Genomic DNA, 5,828 nt, shown 5'->3' with positions numbered 1-5,828 from the left:
ATGTATGAGATCATTTATCAATATTACCTATTGCCCACAACTGTGTGGCAGATTGTAATATCTATCAATAAATAAATCTATCTATCAAAAAAAAAAAAAAAAAAAAATGACATCAACCAACAAGAAGCATACTGGAGCTTCGTCAGTATGGTTGCTTCCGAAGAAGTGAGATGTGGTCATACGCTAAAATGGTCTAGTGTGAAAGAAAACAGGAAATATATATGTTCATTTTTAAATATATAATTGATAATAAAATATATATATACGGATCTATTTTAAGAATATTTTAAAGTGAAATCTCTGACCTAGCTTTGCATTTCCAAGTCTAACAAAATTATTTTCGATATGATGTCGCTCGCTACTCACTAATAGTTTTCCAAAAGAACATCAGTAGTTCGTGATCTAACATGTAATTTGATGTCCTTCATGCACAATAATAGGTTATTTACGCGCATGATTGTTTTCAAAAGATACTATCGCGTGACATTATTCGAAACGCAAATACAGGATCATGAAAAGCAAGATATAGTATATACTATATAGTGTATATAGTAGGATATAGTATATTCTCGACTAAATAAAGTTTGTAAAATTCTTCAAAACCAATCTCATTCTTTATTAATTTTTTTAAGAGCTACCAGAACTCCATCCTTCGGCGAATCGCGAGGCAGCACACTGCGGAGGGCCAGGAAGAGTGCCATCCACTGAGAACTCCAGCTTCTCTTTGATCCCAAGTTCATAAGCCGACGGCACATCAAGTTCTTTGATGGTCTGAAAGGTAGCAAGGCACTGTTCCCCTTGGTCGACGTGCTCGCCCTGGGAAGTGGTTCAGATTGTCTAAACCCAACCATTCATTACTTGTAGAGAGGTCCTTTTCCACTCGTGACAACGCAAACGGCGAGTAAGCGCCATAGTGCTTCCCTGCATACAGCGGATCCCACTACCTACTTTAAAATGCCCTTCAGGCAAAGAAAGGATATTAATGTTCATTATGTATTATGTATACATAAGTTTTTGTTTGAAATAATTAAATTAATAGAAGGGTGAAAAAAAAATTAAATTTTTTAATGTTTCAATAAGCATGATTAGTAAACCTTCATTGGTTACGATATTGCTTCTGGTGAACGACACTTGGACTGAAAGTGGCAGAATTCATATCACGGATGCACATTAAAGTGTTTGATTAACTCCGGCACTACACTAATCTACTATTGCAGACATTAACACCAACAAGACACCCACAAAGATGGCAAATAACATTAACAGTCTCAGGAGGACCACAAACTCACTACTGACATCACGAAACCTGTTGAGCCCCGTCATCAGACAGGAGGTTCAATCCAGTTTTCGAATTTCCAGTCGTTTTGTGTTCCTTTCCTCATTCCTCTATTATAATGCATTTCAAACCCGGTAAAATAGATTCACCCATTCTTGCTACCTACACCGTATATATCAAACCAAATGGGGCTTAGAAGAAAGAAAAACTAATTTTGTATACATGAATGAATGTATTTAAACTAATATTTTACTTTAAATTTAATTTTGTTGGACTTTTTTTTTCAAATATTATTTTGTTATCATTTAATGTATGCCTCAGTAAATATGGCGTATACTCATTACAATGACATCAGTTGTATGCAGAGCTATTTCAGTTATCAATAAATCCAAGTATTAAAACAATTATTTTCAAATTCTAAGTTTTTGTATTAATATTTTGTTTTTAATGCAGATTAAAGAAATGTGAGAATGTGAAATTTGAAGAAAGAAATCTGTATTTTCTATGGTTGCCAACCTCCTAAAATATAAAATAATCTAATAAATGAAGTTGATAAACTTTTTATATATTTTTTTACTCTGATTTTACTATATAAAAATTCTTAATCCACCTCCATTAATAAAAGTTTTTGAAAGTCAATTTAGTGTAGTGAATCTTCTCGCGGGGATATGATATTATCATGACACGGATTATAGTTTCGTTGTACACTACCTATGTACCTTATTAAAAGTATTGTATGAAAAATTGTAATGCTGTGTCCCGTTGGTATTTTGTGGTTTGAGAAGGTCTGTTGGGTTTAGTCAGGAAACCCAACATGAGTCAGTGGTGAACTAACATGGTCATCAGTGAGTCACTATAACCCAAGAGGTGGGTCCAACGCAGTCTTAGTTTACTGTGAATAATCTATACCCATGGTCTCAAAATATTTAATGCATGAGTTAGATTTTCAGTGGAATATATTGGCTCATAAAGTCATTTTTTGTTTCCTTTATATAATCAGTTTCTACCACAATTGTAATTTACTCTTAGAGAGGTTAAATTTAATTTTAGAAAGTTAGAAAATCTTAAACATCATCTCAAATATCTTTTAAATCGTATCTTTTTGCTCATTTTAACTTTACTCCTTTGATTTGTTCCATACTTGAACAGAATGAGTGGGAATCGAATAATACTGTATTAGAGGATCACATAATTTCTGATGTTCCTCATACTCGCTAGGCAAGAGCTCGTCCATCCTTTATTATATATTATTATTATTTATTTAAATATTATTCGTTTATTAATTTACTGAAAACAAAAACTTGAAACGATTTAGTGTTTAACATATTATTTTATTAAACGTTAAAGCTTATAGGTCTTTCTCACAGATAGAGCCAGAAGTGATAATCAGAAGAACTTTGTCGTTAAATTTCTAATTTTGGAGATGGGAAAAAATTTTAATTGTAGTAATAATCAATATCTCAAATTAAAGTTTTTTGGAAAGGCGTTGAAATAATTTTTTTTATGTAAAATCTGTCAATATTTCATGGATCTAGTTTTGTCTAGTTACGATCTTAACAACTTTTGTAGTAACAAGAGCATTGTTCTCACGGTATTCCCTATTTCAAAACTGAATTTTCTGATTTCGCTTTATTTATCACTTTTTCACGTGATTCTCAGCTGACAGAAACACTGACTAATATCTGGAATCAACCTGGAAGGCTCGATGGGTGTGAACATAAGCTTGGATGTGAATGCCTAACAGCTAGCTTTATTATTAAATAAATATTCAAACAATTTCCTTCTTATTGTTGAGCACTCATTGCATATAATTTTTCAAATTTATATTTGTACTTGTTAATCAATATTTTATTTCATAGGAGGATACAAAAAAAAAAAAATGTATTCCTCAAGATCTGTACAATGCGCGGAGCAGTTTCTTTTCATTCAGCATTTACATAACAACTTAAGGAAGAACTCTTCAATAAGACGGAATATTTCAAGAAATCACATATTTCGTTACAGTCCTGTCTATCTTAAATCAATCGTCCCTTGTGAATTCGTGAGCAGAACAATCAGTCACCCCATCCCCCCTTCCTGCGAGGTGGCAGGGCAGGAAAGATTCCAAAAACCCTGTAAAAATTACCCTATAACTCCTTTCTTCTCATGCACCCTCCCCCTCCTTTACTCTTTTTTCCCGACTTTTGACAGTTTCTTTATTGTTTAACGTTATCTTTTGTCTACAAATATTAACTGTTTTATTTTCTCTTCATATGGAAAGGACAAATCAAAACAACAAGTTAAATATTTCACCGTATATCTCCAAGTACCTTTGACAAAAAAAGGTAATATTCGATTTGAATTATGTAACTATACGTAATGCAACCGATTAATTTAATATTTATCTGTTTTAGAGGGATTGGAAAAAAAAAGTGAGCAGAAGCATGATGGCATGATTATAATTGTGATTATAAAATGTTATAATTGAAAGTATGATGTTCGTCAAATGTTAGTATTAATGAAATAATAAATGGTATTGGCTTATTCTCAATCCTTTTATAATTAAATAATTTTACTATATTCTTTTTTATTTTAATTAATTTTTAGTACAATAATTTTTATTTCACTAATATTTTTAGAGAAAACATTTAGTGAACTGGGCTTTGGTTTTCTTTTCCCAACCTAATACCTAAACAGAGGAATACTAGGCAGTGGCATGATCATGATGATGTTGCAGTTTTTTTCTTATTTGTTTATTTTGTTTATAAATGTAATATTTAATGTTTAGGTGAGCATTAGTTATTGCTGTTCCCTTCCGTGAGAATGACTAGTAAATGTATCACAGAAATCCTACACTCATACATACAAAATAATAAACTAAAAACATTAATAAATAAGGAAAGGAATAATAGTTTTCTTATGAAAATTCCAACGAGGTTAAAATATTAGAATATTCTTTCTAAATAGTTCGTGAGGCCGATAGTTTTAGAATTGATATAGAAATTTATGAGACCTGGTTTTCTTTTCTTTCCTTTTATCCGGAGCCTTCCAAGTATAATATTTTGCAATGATTCTAATACTAAATGATGATACAACTCATTCACCAAAAAGAAAAAAAAAAAAAGTATTTCTCGTTACTACATGAATATGCGTAGAGGTAAATGGGTGAGAGGTATGAGGAAGGAAATAGTGCTGCGGTGACCGCTTCAAGATCCACTTGCTGTATTTACAAGGAAGGACCTTGCTGACACGCTATAATTTGTGGCAGCCCCGCCTCAACTTCGGAATTATTAATGGATTAGCATCCTTAGGGAAAATTCAAGAGAGGGGCCTGAAATATGATGTAACTACTTATGTCAGTTCAGCTGAAGAAAAAAAAAAAAATTCTTCAAGACTTAAATCCGGACTAAAGGTATATAATTTTATTACTTAATTCTTTTCAAGGGGAGCCTTGATATTTTTTATTCCTTTATTGGCGTATTTAGGAATAAATTTCGAATTATCCGCTCACTATCAAGTCCATCTCACTTCGTTATTAACAGGTATTCTATCATACTTAGCTTAAATGATTCGTCCAAGTTATGAAAATATTGTATTATCAATACTTTTCTATTACGTTGGATCTTATTATCAACAGATTTGATGGAAATAGGAAATTATTGGCTATAGAATATTTTTATAATATAGACGAATCCATTTTTTTTTTTTTTACATAAAAGAAGAAATAAAATTTCTTAAAGGAAAGAAACGACCGGATTCATTACGATAAAAAATTTTATTGAAAAATCTCAATGATATGGTGATTAATCAGTATAATCCTTTACAGATTAAAATTTAGAAAAAAAATGAAGATTAAAACAAAACTGTGTGGAAATTACAAAGGTTGGAATTACTTATGTAAATTATAATTTATGTGAACTTATTTTTAAAGTAATAATTGAATTTTGTTGATTATAACATTTTTTCATAACTAACTAGTTATATAATACTAGGGGTTACCCTAAAAAAATTAATTGTTTGTATCAATCAGAATCTAAAATTAAACTAATAGCGATTAATTGTCAAACATTTGTGGTACCTTTGCTTTGTAATGATTTGAAATTTTGGGACGTCTAGACCCCTAAGGAGAATTACTCTATACATTTGAGTGCCTGTATTGCCATATAATGGTTTAAAAACTATATAACAAAATAATACAAATATTAATAAAGTGTTGGTGTTTCAAAATTGATTATTATTATTACTTATAATATAAATTAAAAACATTTACGACCTATCTGGACCTACGGACTCGAACTTTGGGGAACAGCTTAACCGTCGAGTATCAAACGTATCCAATCCTTTCAATCGAAAATCCTTAGAACCATAGTTAATGCACCCTATTACGTTTCCAACAGAACACTACACCATGACCTACATATCCCTTTTGTCCTTGACCTCATACCAATCAAATTCTCAAAATTCTATATAAACCTTTAACCATCCTAATCCTTTGGTTCAAATCTTATCTAGTTCCTGGAAGATTATTGATTGACCGTGTGTAAAGATGAAAGGAATATGGTCCGGGTGCGGT

This window comes from Halyomorpha halys, unplaced genomic scaffold (assembly GCF_000696795.3).
Source record: "Halyomorpha halys isolate HHAL.00 unplaced genomic scaffold, Hhal_1.1 Scaffold1884.1, whole genome shotgun sequence".
NCBI lineage: Eukaryota > Metazoa > Arthropoda > Insecta > Hemiptera > Pentatomidae > Halyomorpha > Halyomorpha halys.
Note: the sequence above shows the minus strand (reverse complement) of the source record.